Genomic DNA, 16,970 nt, shown 5'->3' on the forward strand with positions numbered 1-16,970 from the left:
GGTCGTCGTGTGCCATTGTCTTGTGTTTGGTAGAGCACTGCCCCGATCCCTGCGTTGGAAGCATCAGCTGCAATGGTTGTCTCTCGGTCAGGGCTGTAGTGAGCAAGGACTGGTGTAGAGGTGAGGAGGCGTTTTGTTTCTTGAAAGGCTGCCTCTTGTTGGTCCTCTGCATGGACGAGGATGTCGTCCATGTGACAGATGACGCCCTCGATATTCTCCAGGATCTGAGACATAAGGCGCTGGAACACTTCACTGGCTGAGCTAATGCCAAAGGGGAGGCGATTGAAGCAAAATCGCCCAAAAGGCGTGACGAAAGTGGTGTAGAGCCTTGAGCCAGGGTCTAGAGGTACTTGCCAAAATCCACTTTTAGCATCAAGCTTGGTGAAGACTTTGGACTTTGACAGCTTAGCCAAGCTCTCGTCTACTGATGCCATGGGGTGAACTTCCCGCTGCACAGCTTTGTTCAGCTGTGTCAAGTCCACACAGATGCGGACTGCCCCGTTTGGTTTTGGAACGATGACGATTCCCGAACACCAGCTGGTGGGTTCCGTAACAGGGGAAATGACTCCTTCTTCCATCATTCTGTTGATCTCACGCTTGACTTTTGGGACGAGTGGATGGGGAATTTTGCGTGGGGCATACAGGCATGTTGGACGGGCTTCTGGCTTGAGGGAAATGGAGTAAGGGGTTTGCAGCAGCCCGAGACCAGTGAAAAGTTGAGGGAATTCTTGCTTGAAATCCGTTGTCTGTGTCACATTGTGGATGCGTGCAACTAAGCCAAGCTTGGTGCAGGCTGATCTGCTGAGGAGGGAGCATGTCTGTCCATTGATGACATATAGCGTTTCTGTTGTTGTCTTTTCTTTGTGCTGCAGCTGTGCTTGAAAGGTGCCGAGTATGTTCAGTTTGGTATTTCCTGGTCCCTTCAGGGTTTTGGTGGGCTTGGTCAAAGTATGTGAGGCTGCCCATTTTTCTCCAACCACTGTCACTGATGCCCCCGTGTCCAGCTTGAAGGTGTGAGGACAGCCATTGACAAGGACTTCAGCTGACCAGCAGTCTTCATCCTGCAGATGGTAGACATGACCTAGGAAATGGCTGTCATGGTCATTGTCCCTGTTTTCTTCCTCGTCTTCAAACAGCTCATGGACTGCCCTTGGGCGACGGGCGTGTCGAGGAGCTTGGCTACTGCGGCATACTGTTTGGAAGTGTCCATGTTTGTGACACTTGCTGCATGTTGCGTTCTTAGCTGGGCATTTGTCTCGACTGTGTGGCTCTTTGCCGCAGTAACCACAAATGTTGCCAGCAGCACTGCTGGCCTTGTGGTGCTGGTACTGACTCCTGGAGTTGAAGCGTTGGTTGTAAGTGGCAGGTGGTTTCCTGTCTACCAGGTTGACTGAAGGACTGCCTCTGATTAGCTGCTGGCTTTCTTTCCTGGCCTCTGCCTGCCTGCTGAGTTGGACAGCTTGGGCCAGTGTCAGTTCTGCTTTCGACTGTAGCTCGGTTGATAGAGTGTCATCGATAACGCCAACCACGATTCTGTCTCTTATTAACTCTTCTTTCAAGTCACCAAAATTGCATTCGTCGGCCAATTTGTGGAGGTCTTGAATAAATGCATCAATGGTTTCTCCGACTGCCTGTGAGCGTTTGTTGAATTTTGCTCTTTCTACAATAATATTTTTTCTCACGTTGAAGTAACCATTGAAAGCCTGCAGCAAGTCTTTAAAGTCAGTTGTGTCCTCGTTTACACGTAGGGTGGCAAGAATGTCGTCAGCACTTTCTCCCATGGTGTACAGAAAGGTGCTCACCTGTTCACGTCGTGATCTGTTCATCAGTCCGGACGCCGTCCAGTATCTTTCGAAACGCTGGCGCCATTTCAGCCAGTTCGCTGGCGTGCTGTCAAACGGTTTGGGAGTGGGGAGATTGAGGGGTCGATGACCGTTGTTGTCACTTGCCTGCTGATTTTCTGCCATGTTTTTGGGGTCGATGAGACCGCTGCCACCATGTAATATTATGCAGAGGGACAAATGGAGTCCAGACAGGGTGCTTCTGTGTAAGCCACGTTTATTCCGCCAAGTCCGATTAACCGGAGTTATTTCCCTTAGCTCGTCTCAATACACAAAGCACTACAAACGCATGCATCATACTACAATATATACAGACAGATAGATACTATGCTCTCCCGTTCCAAAAAGAACAAGAACACCAATTCATACTAACCCCTCTGCAAACTTCACTTTAACTCTCTCCATATGAACGGCGAAAGAGACGACGTTAACAGCGTTTCACCCCAATTACCACCATCAAAATATTGCAAGTGGAAGGCTCTTATACTGAAGAGGTGAATGTTGACAAAGAATACCACAATTCTGACCACGGAATCGAAAGGTTGGGTCATTCAGACACCCACTGGACAAAGGTTGGGTCATTCAGACACCCACTGGACATCCGAGGAGTCTGTGTAGAGGAGAAGAGAGGACTGGCCATACTGAGTGAGTTAATAATTTGCTGAGAGTTGTATAGTCATTCCCCTCCCTTGTCTCAGATTATCTCCCACCAATGGTAAGGAGAGGAGAGGGGGTTGTCAATGGTTGTGGCAAACTTGGCATTGAGCCAAATCACTGACCACTTGCTCCAGCTGAGAATCCCTGACTGCTGACAGTGATATAATCCACCACCTCCTCCCTCCAGTCATCCCCCTTCCCCATTTCTTTCCTGTCAGTGGAGTAGGGGTGTGTGTGTGTGTGTGAGAGAGAGAGAGAGAGAGAGAGAGAGAGCAAGTTTGCATTTGCACATGTATGCTTGTGAGTATGTGTATGTCTGAGTATGAAAAAAGTGTAATGTGAAGAGATATATGATTAATTTGAACAGTGCAGTCAACATCCTGTTTCTTAAAAAAATTAACACCAATTTTTAACAAACTAAAATTAGTAAAAAGAAAATCAGTACAATAATACCCATAGCCTAAGTTGCACATCAGGTTCAGTCAAACACTATCAGGGATCCAGCAATTAAAAGTATAATGTGTGTGTGTGTGTGTGTGTGTGTGTGTGCTCATGTAACCCATGATATGCTGTGCACCTTGACTGCATTAAACAGAAAACAAAGGGATAATTCATGAAATGATAAAATGCAAAATACCATGCACATATTGTGAATGAAATATTCACTTTGATATATATCTAAGACATGCATTCTCACATACACACACAAGTAAAGGTGAGTACACAAAATATATATCAAAGAATAAGATACTAAGTATGATGTGCATATTAACAATAAGATATTCAATATTTAGTAATCATATATACCTAAGACATTTAATAATACATTTATCTCAGTCATGAAATGTAGTACCCTGAAGTGGAAATATTTGAGTAAATAATCGCATGCAACAAAGACACATAAGATGAACAGTACATGTAGATGGCAAAGCTCTTGTCAGCAATTGGAAAGGACAGACCCCCAAAACTTCAGCCTCAGTTGTCAAAGCATAAGTTGTTGCTGCAATTTGAGTTATTGTGTGAAAGGTAAATGCAGCCAAATAGTTCAGTGCAGTGAATTTTGTGTTGCTGTTGAATGAATACTTACCTGTTAATATGTCATTTTATAATTCTGTTATTACAGTGTTTTCCTCCCACTCAGAACACACCGAAATTGACAAAATCCTAAACATATATTAACTCACTCGGGACGACAAGTTTTCTCCCTTGCTTTTCCCCACAGACGGCCCATTTGTAAGGGTTTGGAAAAAAATTACAAAAAATACAAAATACTGTGTAAGAAAATAAAACTTTCAGAACTGGTTTATTACGCGTTGAGCTATTACATATAAAAAAAATCAAATTTCTCAACTTATTTTTACAGTTTTGCCATATGTAGAAAATACTGCCAATTTTTCACCCCGAATCACCATACCCATGCTCGCTTTCTGCATTAAATTCACTTTCTTCTTCGTCATCATCCACCTCTTCAATGTCCGACCCTTCAGTTTGTAGCATTTCAAGTACTTCGGCAACCCTAAAACATTGCCGTCACTGCCTTGTTCGCTTCACAACATTCTGAGAAGAGCCCGTTTTGCTAACAGGCTGGCACGTGAGAGGACGACCGGTCAGTGACTTTGTCAGCGTGTGTGCGAGATGGGCCACACATCCCAGGCTGACCAATCATACCATTCGATTGTGGAGTGACCCAGAATAGCGCTCTCTGCTTGGCTAATCACAAAATCACGTGTACAGCGCATGATGGAATTTTACTTTCGGAGAATGCTATTCCATTCCTTCGTCCGAAACCAAATACGTTTTGTGTAGGAATGCATGAGCATTCCTTCGTCCGGAAAGAGTTAAACTGAAAGCTCTGTTTTTGGTTTTATGTTTTAAATTGAATATAACATTTCTTCTTTCTTATGAGCTGATCTGTGTATCTAACATGTTGCAGAAAGGGCTGCTCATGGCAGGGCATGCAAGACCTATTCAATGATCCAAAAAGGCCAGTATAAACATCTCAGGTAGCGAGCAGCATGTTATTGCTGATGCCAGGAAACCTGTGAGTGCCAAAAAAGAGAGATTTTTTGGTGTGCATTTTCTCTCTTGCACATTTTGTGAAGAAATAAAGATGCATCATCCACCTTTTATTTCTTATTTATTGTGTTTCTTCTATAATGAAATGCATGACTGAGTTCATGGATGGAAGAAAAAGCTAGAGAGCTGAAATAAAATAGATTCATATATCTGTCATTTTTGCTAGCAACTTAAGTAATATTTGCTCCATCCTGGGAACCTTTGTCATGGAATGCCCCATCAACCTACCCATTCTGTGTAATGCTCTCAAGTTGCATTTGTTTAAAAATTTGCAGTAATTTTGCAGAAGCTGATCAACCAAGACCACTGGTAACTTACTGTGGCTGTAACTTCAATATTTTTTAAAAAACAAAAATTTTGAAGAAGTCTAATCCACAACGTGCACCCCTTTTTTTTTATGAGAAAATCAGGTATCATTCCTTTTCTGCTAACTTTAGAGGGAAGTTTTAAGGTTGATTTTAATTTATTTTGAAAGCTGACATTTCATTGTTAGCAGCAGAGTGACCTTGTGGCATAAGACAGGCATGAACAGTGTGAAAGTGCAAACTGTGTTTATCACTCAGGTTCAAGAGATAACTAGGCCTAGTCCCTGTGTTGTTCAGTTATTAATATAAACTGTGTTTGGTGTCATATACTGTACCATGTCAAACTGATGCAAACTAGGCCTATTGGTTTGCTCTGCTTGGCCAAATTTCGCGCGGCTAACAGTGACAAGACGGGCCCGCCCGCTCTCAGCCAATCAAACGCCTCTAAAAGCTATAAGCGCTGAATCATTCCTTTGGCCAAGGCTCTCCACGCCATCTTGTCAGGTTTACGCTCTGTCTCGTCTTACGCTTTTTTCGGCTATTAAGCGTATCCTTTTGGCCTTATTTTGTTACATGCGGCTTGTGTTTATTGTATTCTTACATTCTGTGTACTCGATTCGACTCGGCACCCTCGATTCGTTCGTTTTTTTCTGCCTCTAAGTCGATCCTGTCTTTCCTTTCTCTGTTGGGGGTCGGATTTTCGCTGGGTGCCTAAGCGCGGGTTCCATGCCTCGTGTGCCATACCACGAAGGCAGGGATCATGTTGCTGGGATTGAGACTCGGCAAGAGACTCTCCCAGGCCCGGAGCTCATGATTCCTCCCGATACGGACCGCGGCGATGCGTCGTTAGACGCTGATCGCGGAGGCGACTTTCGTACCAGTAAAACGGTCATGAAGGGGACCGTGGGGAAAGAGGTGCGAGCGTCGCCTCCCGAGGTGTCCCAGCGCAAGGCAGGGAGAGGGGGGAATGGCAAGTCCTCTCCTGGCTGTGGGGACTCGCAGCTAGGCGCGAACTCCCAAGGGGAGCCCGCGCCCGGCCATTACCCGGGTCCCCACTCGGAGACGGCCCTCACGGGCCCCATTGTTGTTCCCCCTCCTCCCTTCTCTGTCGACCCCCCTCCCCCACCTCCTTTTGGTGGGGGAGAAAAAGTTGGTTCCGGGGGGGGATCTCTACTTTGCCCACCCCGGGCCAAGCCACCTCAGTCTCCCCACGGGAGGGGATTCGGGGCGCATGGCAACCTGCTCTGCAGGTCTTCCCGCTATCCGGCCGGTCTCCCCTGCTGGGGGAGGCCCGCGCGTATCAGGCGGTTCCGGGCAGTCAGCCCGCTCGTCTGCGAGCGGGACTGACACCCAAGTCGGACCTGACCTCCCTCCGACTTGGCCAGGTTTTTTCCCTTCATGGAGGTCAACGCACCAGTGACCCTTGGGGTTTGGGTCACAGTATGGCTGGTGCCCACGGGTAGTTACCCCCATTCTACCCGTACTGGGGTGCACCTATGGTGCATGCTGGGTTGCCGGGAGTACCAAGGGCCAGCCCCTTGTCCGCTCCCCACCTGACCCAACCCAGCACATCTCACAGGGTGACACACACAGCCCCGACAAGTGGGATCGACTTCTTGTCGGTCAGGTCGAGCTCCTCGACCAATATTGCCACTCTGTCCACAAATCGGGTCTCTGTCAACCCACAGGTGACCTCCACGGTCACAACGGCCTTCTTGTCAGGACCGACGGCGGCTGAGGGGCCCTACTCGGCCAGGGGAGCCTGCGGTTCCCACCTGCCCAGCCCTCGGTCCTACAGTGAGATGAGTGGGTGTTTGTCCCCTCACAGCACCCGTGGGTCCCTCTTGCATCCAGGGACGCCCTCTCAAGAGGTGGCACCCACCATCCCAAGCATGGTTGGACCTACGGTCCACACGCTCCCCACCCGCTTCAGGTGTCAAGGACATAACAGCGGTGGCCATGGTCCCGGCTCGGGATCGTCCCAGCTCATCCCGCTGGGCTGACCACAGCTCACAGGACGCCCCAGTGGGTACATCCACTTGGGATGGCACCCAGCAGGGGATGGACTGCGAACAAGAGTGGGAGCCCCTGTCTTCGGATGAGGACGAACAAGCAGATGAGCACTCTTCGCCCACATCCCAGGGGGGACAGATTGAGCCCGCGGCTCCCTAGGGACCAGCCTGAACCAAACTCGGACTTTGCAGAGCTCGAACTGACCCTCCCCAATAGGGTCATGTATGCCGAATCAGTCCCTCAGGCTACTTTGTTACCCTTGACCCTCCTTACGCCATGTGACTCTAACTCCAGAACCACAAGGCAACTCAGAGTACCAGAAATGGTGCAGGAATGGCTTAATAAGCCAACCCGCACTGTCAGGGGTGCTGCTTCCATCCCTCCTCCAGGCAGGGAGTCCCTCTCTGCCCCAGGCGCCTTTTCCCCGGGAAAGTTCCTTAAAGATTCCTCCAAGGGAGGGGTGTGGTCCTGGTACACATCACCTTCCCCACTTCAGCTACCCTGTCCTTTAAAACGTGGGACAAATTGGCCCGCCGCTGCCTCCTCGAGGTTTCCATGGCGTACACCTTCGACACGTTCCTCCACAGGGCCAATGAGCTGTGGGAACAGTGTCCAGTTAATCAGGACACGGGGTCTCCTTCCTCTGTCCTGCCTGGCCTCTTCACCGACCAGAGGTTACACGCTTTTGGCAATAGGGTAGCATCTGGTCTCATGCGGTCCATCCCAGCACAGCAGCACTCCCTCTTCGGCCAGTTCCCGCCCCATTTTGTCAGCCACAGGGCAGAGACAAACAGGGAGGTGGCCTCATATTTGGCCCACACCTCTCATGGGCTCCAGGGTTCTATGCCATTGAAGAGACCGGCCACCAGGGCCCCTCCATATACCACGCCGCCTAAGTCAAAGCAGCGTGTGCAGAATCAGTGGCAGAGGACTAAACCACCTTATGTCCGTCCAAGCCGACCGGCCATGCCCAAGGCCAGAAGGCAGCACCCCCAATGACTGGGCCCCGATTCAGCACCGCCAGTCGTTCAGCCCCTCCAAGTAGGAAACTTGTCTTGGCATGCACATCAGTGGTGTGCTCTGGGATTCAACGACGGGATTATGTCGGTGCTAGAGTCGGGGTACATGCTGTCTTGGGTGGAGGACTGCCCCCCTCTAAGATCCACTCCTCCTCCTTAGGTGCCCAGCTCGACGGAGCAGGAGAGCGTCCTAGAAAAAGAGATATCGCACCCACTCCTCATGGGGCTATATCTCAACTCTCGGACCCGGGCCCCGGTTTTTACGGCTGGTTGTTGGTGATTTCAAAGGTCTTGGGAGGGTGGAGACCAGTTTTGGACTTGTCCCCCCTCAACAAATTCCTCCCCAAAATCAAATTCAAGATGGACACACAGGCACAGATTCGGGAGACCATCCAACAAGGTGATTGGCCTACCTCTATCGATCTGGAAGATGTTTATTTTCATATACTCATCCATTCGGCATCCCATCGGTACCTGAGGTTCGTGTGGAGGGACAAGGGGTTCCAGTTCCCGGCCCTCCCATTTGGTCTGTCCCTTGCCCCTTTCCTGTTTACCAAGGTGGTGCGGGAATTGGTGTCCATCGTCCACTCGGAATCCTTTTGTCTCTGTGTGTACCTGGACGACTGGCTTATCCTGGCCCAGTCGCAGGCCCTGTGCCTGAGTCATACGGCCAGACTTCTAGACCTTTGCTCCCAACTGGGCTTCCTCAGGGACCAGCAGAGATGCGATCTGTCCCCACGTCAGTCCTTCGACTTCTTAGGGATGAGATTCGACACGCGGTCCATGATAGTCTCTCTGGCGCCAGATCAGTTTCAGTTTCAGTAGCTCAAGTAGGCGTCACTGCGTTCGGTCAAAACCATATACGCTACACCACATCTGCCAAGCAGATGCCTGACCAGCAGCGTAACCCAACGCGCTTAGTCAGGCCTTGAGAAAAAAACAAAAACAAAAACAAAAAAAAAAAAACACCCCAAAAAAACAACAAAAAAAACAAAACAAAAACAAAACAAAACAAAACAAAAAAAAACAACAAAAAAAACCAAACAAAAAAACAAACAAACGGGGGAATAAATAATAGATAAGCTTGCATAAATAAATAAATAAATAATAATTATAATATAGAAAAAGGTAGTAGTAATAATATTAGTAATACTAATAAAATGATAATAATAAAACATAAATAAATAAATAAATAAGACAACAATGGTGATAAATAAGCGAATAAATGTAAAATATGAAGACACACATTCACACATACACCCACACATGCATAACAGAAATGCACCAAACATGCAGTTTCACATATATGAAAGCACAGTCAAATACATATAAACGTACATGAGCTCCAACACACACACACACACACACACGCATTACCGTGCACCTCCTCTACCCCCCTCCTCCACACACTCATTTCTAGTCTAAGTATCGCAGCTTCCACGGCACACACACACACACAAACACACACTCACAGAGACGAACACTTACTTGTACAAGCACATATGAAAGCACAGTCAAATACATATAAACGTACATGAGCTCCAACACACACACACACACACACACACACACATTACCTTGCACCTCCTCTACCCCCTCCTCCACACACTCATTTCTAGTCTACATATCGCAGCTTCCACGGCACGCACACACACACACAAATCACTGGGACCGGACCGTCTGGCAGGTTTCCTCAGTCACTGGCGCCACTCCTCCCAAGATACAGCGTGGACACTTTCTTCCCTCTTGGGCATGATGGAGTCCACAGCACCTCTCATTCCCCTGGACAGGGTTCTCAAGCGCCCTCTCCAGAGGGCACTGAGGTTACGCTGGTCCCAGAGCACTCAGCCATGGGATACCCAGTTATGTCTGGGCGAGTGGTTCCTCGAGGTGATATCAGAGTGGTTAATCAGCCCCCTTCGGACACAGGGAGTGCCCATAGCCCCACCTACTCTTCAGGTGGCACTCTTCATAGACGCCTCCTCCCTGGGCTGGGGAGCCCACATGGACTCACTCCATGCAGCAGGGACTTGGTCCCCGGAGGAGCGCGTATGCCACATCAATGTTCTGGAACTGGAGGCAGTTCGCAGGGCTCTCCTGCACTTCATGGGGGAGGCCACTGGCAAGACCATCCGCTTGTTCACGGACAAGACGACGGTCGCATGTTATGTGAACAAATGGGGGGGAGCGCACTCGACAGACCTCTCCCTGCGGACTGAGGCTCTCCTCCGTTGGTGCCACAGCAAGGGCATTCCACTTTCAGCGAGACACTTAGCGGGAAAAACCAACATCTTGGCAGATGCTCTCAGCAGGTCCAAGAGTGTCATATGCACAGAGTGCACCCTGGACAAGGACAGCCTTCAGTGGGTGTGGGAACAGTGGTTTCGGCCGATGGTGGACCTTGTTCAACAAGAGACTTCCCACTTAGTCTCTTCGGTTGCCGACCCAGAAGCGTGGGCAGTGGATGCTCTCTCTCTAGACTGGAGCAGTCTGATTGCCTCCGCGTTTCCTCCCTTTCCAATTCTGTCCAAGGTGATACGGAAAGACAGATTGGAACACCCGCAGCTGATCATTGCGCCGAAATGGCCAGCCCAGACCTGGTTTCCGGACCTTTAGTCCCTGACACATGTTTCCACCCCTGGAACTTGAAACCAAATCTCATCTGCTGAGGCAGCCTCGCTCGGGCACTCCTCATTCCAATCCTCAACTGCTCCACCAGCACGCATGGCTGCTGTGCGGTCGGAACTGTCAACATCACCATTGAAGTCCTCGACCCCTCGGTCGGCCTCTGTGTCGGCTGCGCTGACCCAGGGGTGTGCCTCCTCTCACCTCCTCTCCATAGTCCCCAGAGCAAGGAGGCAGGGAACGGAGACTTTGTATGACTTTCGCTGGAAGAAATGGTTGCGGTGGTGTACAGCTCAGGGCATTCCCCCTACGAACCCTACGAGCATGCAGCTGGCCAACTTTCTGGCTCTCTGCTCCTCGGTTCTCATCCTGTCTGCTAGTTCTGTGTGAGGGTACAGGTCTGCCATCTGTACCACAATGCAAACAGCTAGGTGGTCCCGCCTTTGAAGCGGATTTCCTGCTCAGAGAGGTGGCTAGGGGTGCCCCTCGGAAGGAAGCTAGAGACCCCAGAAGAGTGCCCCTCTGGGACTTGTTCCTGGTGCTGGATTTCATTCGAAAACAGCCCTTCCAACCATTGGGGACTATTCCTTTTGACATCCCCACCCTCAAGACCACTTTCCTTCTGTGGCTGGCCACAGGCAGTCGTAGAAGTGAGCTGCATGGTCTTAGTGGAATGCCACAAGATCTGGCCTTCCACAGAGATGGTTCCATCACTATTTGTTTCCTTCCAGAGTTTCTGGCTAAGAACCAAGACCCTGAGGTTCCTTTCCCCTCTCTGAGGGTCAGACCTTTGTCTGATATTCTTGCCCAAGATGATGCGGATAGGCACCTCTGCCCTGTTCGGTGTCTCAAATATTATTGGGATAGGTCTCGCCATAGGCGTTCTTCTCAGAGGCGTCTGCTCATCTCCCTCAATGAGAATTACAAGAAAGACATCGCTGCAGGCACCATTTCCCGCTGGGTTTCCCAAGTCATTCGTAGAGCTTACTCTCATGCACACAGGGATATCAGCTGTCTTCATCCCAGAGCACACGAAGTGCTGACCATAGCTACTTCGGCTGCTTTCCAGCACTGAGTACCAACGCAGCATGTCTTGGAGGCAGCCTTCTGGCGGTCTGAGAATCCCTTCATCAACTTCTACCTCAGGAATTTCCGTATGACCAGGGCTGACGGTTCCAAGGGGATTTCCTTTGTCGCGGCTAACACTGCCGTCTCAGTTACAAGGGCTCCCCATACGAACCAGTAGGCGTTGCCCTCCTCCATTTGCTTTAAATTCTGCATCAGTTTGACATGGTACAGTATATGACACCAAAAGGAGGAGTTTGTATTATACTCCATGTTTGGTGTTACATATACTTACCATGTCAAACTCGAATGCCCGCCCGTCCGTCCCCGCGTCTCCACCGTGGTTCTCATGGGGCATTTTGGTTCATGGCCACAGAATGATTCAGCGCTTATAGCTTTTAGAGGCGTTTGATTGGCTGAGAGCGGGCGGGCCCATCTTGTCACTGTTAGCCGCGCAAAATTTGGCCAAGCAGAGCAAACCAATAGGCCTAGTTTGCATCAGTTTGACATGGTAAGTATATGTAACACCAAACATGGAGTATAATACAAACTCCTCCTTTTACTTTCAAGCATAGTTAGCAACAGAGTGACCTTGTGGCATAAGACAGACATATGCAACTCATACCTCTGTGACTCATATCTTGTGACATCTGGACCAAAATTATCCCATTCTCAGGAATGGCAGACACACAGGACAGGAGAGGGTCAGCCTCTAGTGAAAAAAGTGAAGGAGGAGGAAGAAGAAAAGAAATCTGTGGAAAATGCAACAAATACTGTGCAAAGAAAGACAAAGCAGTAAGCTGCAACCTCTGCGAAACCTGGTATCACACACACTGTGTGGACATTGATGACACACTGTACGAAGCAATCAAGAAGGATAGCAACAGACAAACCCAGATGATCCACTTTTACTGCCCAACTCCTTGCAATGACCTAGCAAATAAATTCCTCCTCAGCATGGCTAAGCTTGAAAATAGAGTTGATAAGCTTTCGGATGAAGTTGACAGCATTAACACTAACATGACCAAGCTGGAAGAAGGCCAACTGCCACCCAAGATGGTTGATGCAGTAAAGCAGATCGTGCAGCCGCTCTCTGGTGAGGAAGCTGAAGGAGCTGTGGGAGGAGCAAGCTTGCAGGACCTTGTTGCAACCAAGACCAAGGAGCGGATAGTAGAGATGGAAGACCGGGCGAGAAGAAAGACAAACCTTCTTATTTTCAAATTAGAAGAGGACACTACAGACAAGAACACTGGATGCAAAAAAGATGATGAGACAGTGCAGACACTGCTTGGGGAAATAAAGGTGACCCACCAGCTGAATGACATTAGGCGTCTTGGCAGTCTGCGTACAGGACAAAGTGGGAGAAGATGAACCAAAGAAAACAAGGCCACTCCGTCTGACCTTTGTCTCAGAAGCAGCAAGAGATGAGACACTGAAAGCTTTTCATCAGGCCAGAAAGCAAGCAGAACAGAAGAACAACAGTGAAAAACTGGTAGCAAAAATCTCAGGAAAGATTTGACACCACAAGAGAGAACGGAAGAGGAGGCCCTCTACCAGATGATGAGACAAAAAAGGAGGAGTTAAAAAAGGAAGGGGATCAAATAGCCCACTGGATTTGACGCAAAGGCCAAGTGGTCAACGTGGGGAAATATCCCAAGGCCCAAGAGGGCAAGGGGCGAGGCAGTTAAAGAAGACAAACAGAAAAGATGTACATAGTTTTAAAAAAAGTTTCTTCAGTTTCTGAACTAGAATCTTCATCTTTTTCTGGTTTTAACCAAAGCTGCAAGTGTTTATACAGCAATGTAGACACTTTGAAAACAAAGAAGCCTGAACTAGAAGCACTCGTGAGGCTACACAAACCTGGCATAATCGGCATTGTAGAGTTGAAACCGAAACACTCAAGATTTAAGGTTCAAGAGTGTGAATTGAAACTGGAAGGATATGAAATGTTTCATAACCTAGACAAGGATGAGGATGGGAGAGGCATCTGCCTGTATGTTCTCAAAGATCTGAATCCATCAGTTTTCTATGCGGACAACGACTTCGAAGAATCAGTATTTGCTGAATGCAAATTATCAGAAGGAAAGAATCTACTTGTGGGCCTAGTGTACAGAAACCCGCACAGCAGTCCAGAGAGCACAGAAAAGCTGAACACTCTAATGCAAATGGCTTCAGAGGCTGCTGCTCAGGGAGATCTACTCATAATGGGAGATCTCAACTTCCCAGAAATTGACTGGTCACGAGAAATCAGCACTGCAAGCACAAATCATGTGGCAACACATTTCTTGAAAGCGACATGTGACGCCTTTCTCATCCAACATCAGAAGGATCCCATGCGCTATAGAGAGGGTCAGAAGGCCAATATTTTGGACTTTATCCTGACAAATAGAGACAATCTAATTGAAGACATCACAGTAGCACCAAGCCTAGGCAAAAGCGACCATGTAACTCTGATCGCTGCCTTAGACATGGAGTACAGACCACCGCTAAACAAACCACGTCTCAACTACCACAGGACAGACCATGACCTGCTACGAACAACACTTCAAGCACATGACTGGGAAAAGGAACTGGAGGACCTAGATGTAGATGAAACTTAGGAGAAAATCAAGGCCAACATCAATTCTGCTGTGGAGCTGGCAGTGCCCCAGACTATGTCAGGCAATCAACAATGCAAAAAATGGATGGACAAAGGCACTCTCACCACAGTACGAAGGAAGCACCAGCTGTTTCGTCGTTGATTACAAACAAAAAACGGCCTAGACTATGTTGCTTACACGAGGACACGCAATAAGGCGCAACACGACTGCAGGAAGGCAAAGAAGAGATTGGAGATGAATGTCGCTGCCGACGCCAAGCGCAATCCAAAGGCCTTCTGGTCTTATGTCAAAGCAAAAACTTCCTCAAAGACAGGGGTGGGGGATCTGAAGAAAGAAGATGGAGGAAAGACAAAGACGGACCAAGAGAAAGCTGAGGTTCTGAATAACTACTTTCAGAGTGTCTTCACCCGAGAGGATGATGGCCCTCTGCCGCAGCCACCACACTCCCACTTCAGTGAGCCTATTGAAGACTTCTACATCACGGCAGACAGCGTCAAGAAGATACTGGAAAACCTGAACCCCAATAAGGCAGCAGGACCTGACAACATAAGCCCCAGGATTCTTGCCAAGACAGCTGATATCCTTGCAGTCCCCGTCTCCATCCTCTTCAGGCGATCACTCAAATCCGGCCAAGTACCCCAAGACTGGAAGTCAGCCCAGGTTACCCCCATCTTTAAGAAAGGTAGCAGACTGCTGGCGCCGAACTACCGACCTGTGAGCCTCACCTGCGTGATATGCAAGGCCATGGAAACTCTGATCCGTGATCAAGTGATTAGTCACCTCCAGAGAAATGCACTCATCAGCAGACAGCAGCATGGATTTGTTAAAGGCCGCTCCTGTACCACCCAGCTGTTGGATGTGCTTGACCTCTGGACAGAAATCATTGACGATGGAGGAAGCGTGGATGCCATTTATATGGATTTCATGAAGGCCTTTGACACTGTGCTTCATCGTCGTCTTCTGACCAAACTAGAAGCGCATGGAGTCCAGGGAAAGGTCTTGGGGTGGATCCAGGGGTTCCTTGCGGGAAGACAGCAGTGGGTGGTGGTCAGCGGGGCACAATCCAAGGAAGCAGCAGTGACAGGTGGCATCTCTCAGGGCCCTGTGATAGGCCCAATGCTTTTTGTCATCTATATTAACGACCTGCCATCAGTATGCTCCAGCGAGGTTCACCTCTTCGCAGATGACACGAAGATCTTTAACCACAGTGACCAACCAAATGCAGCTTCTGTCCTGCAGGAAGACTTGAACCGGCTCCAACAGTGGTCAGACGACTGGATGCTCCACTTCCACCCTGATAAGTGCAGCGTTCTCAAACTGGGAAACAAGAAATCCACTGCAAGGTACTCCATGAGAGGAAAGAGAAACGGCGAAGACTGCATCATTAAATTAGAGGAACATGAAGTGGAGAAAGATTTGGGCGTATTTGTCGACAGTAAACTGACTTTCAAAGAACATGTGGCAAAAACAACCGCCAAAGCCAATACACTTGTCGGAATAATATGCCGAACTTTCGACTTCCTCGATGATAACCTCTTCCTGAACCTGTACAAAAGCCTTGTTCGCCCGATTCTGGAATACGGTCACTCCATATATCAACCATATCACAAGACCCTCTGCAGTGACATAGAGGATGTCCAGCGTCGCGCCACCAAGCTGCTGCCAACCGTCCGAGACCTGCCCTACCCTGAATGTCTGCGTCACCTCCGCCTACCAAGCCTAGAGCACCGTCGCAACAGAGGAGACATGATTGACACTTATAAGTACATGCACGGGCTCTACGACATGGATAGGCCAAGGTTAGAACCAGCCACCAGCCACAACACCCGGGGCCACAGCCTCAGGATAAAGAAAAGACACTGCAGGTTGAATGTCCGCAGCAGCTCCTTTTCACAAAGAGTCATGAACTCATGGAATAACCTGCCGGACAGTGTTGTGACCGCCCCTACCCTAAACTGCTTCAAATCCAGGCTGGACGCGCACTGGCAACAGTTGCCTAGTGTGTACGAACCAACCTGCCTGCAGTAACTCAGCTATAGTGCTGCTTGCCACGCATGCCACAAACCAGTGCTGTAGCCACCAAGGAGAGGCGACCTAGCCTGAAGAAGGCTTCAACGCCCAAAAGTTCAAGGTTCACTTAATGCACACACAAAATTTCCTGGTCCTACTTGTGACAGTTACTGAAATATTCATCTTTGCAGCATGCTACCCCAATAAACAGTCTTTTTTTCCGCTGGTCAAATTGAAGATTTTTCAGTTTGAGACTCTAATACTTAAAATTCAGTTAACTATTCTGCCTGAAAAAAATTCAGTGCACTTTCTGTGATGTATTCAGTGCACTTTCTGTGATATTCAGTGCACTTTCTGTGATGTATTCAGTGCACTTTCTGTGATGATATCTATGCAAGATATTTTATTTATGAAATGCAACTGTCTATTCTTTTCAGTGCTGTAGACCTTCAAAGTTGCTATTCTGTGCAGATTGATATATCTTGATTTTCTATTTCCCCTTACTTTGACAGGCATATTTTCCAATTTCTTTGCTGCTGAAGTGTTATTGTTTTCTTGTGCAATATGCCATTATATGGTTTTTAAACGTATATGAGTTTTCATTACAGTACCCTCATGGACAGTACAGTATGACTGAAAATGTGAAAATATTAAGTACTATTAGCATGTACGCATCATCACATCTTTAAAATGGAATATCTTCAGAACCAGTCAACATATTCGATTACTTTTTGTTGTTGTTTTTCATATATTGTCATG

General features: G+C 48.4%; 1 protein-coding gene across 5 annotated transcripts in view; it reads left to right on the forward strand.

Moving 5' to 3' along the window:
• The window catches only part of LOC143275604 (ribonuclease H2 subunit B-like), a 112,295-nt gene that overhangs the window by 54,577 nt on the left and 40,748 nt on the right, over positions 1-16,970 (forward strand). The gene's annotated exons all lie outside the window — the stretch shown is intronic.

Source organism: Babylonia areolata, chromosome 30, assembly GCF_041734735.1.
Source record: "Babylonia areolata isolate BAREFJ2019XMU chromosome 30, ASM4173473v1, whole genome shotgun sequence".
Lineage (NCBI taxonomy): Eukaryota > Metazoa > Mollusca > Gastropoda > Neogastropoda > Buccinidae > Babylonia > Babylonia areolata.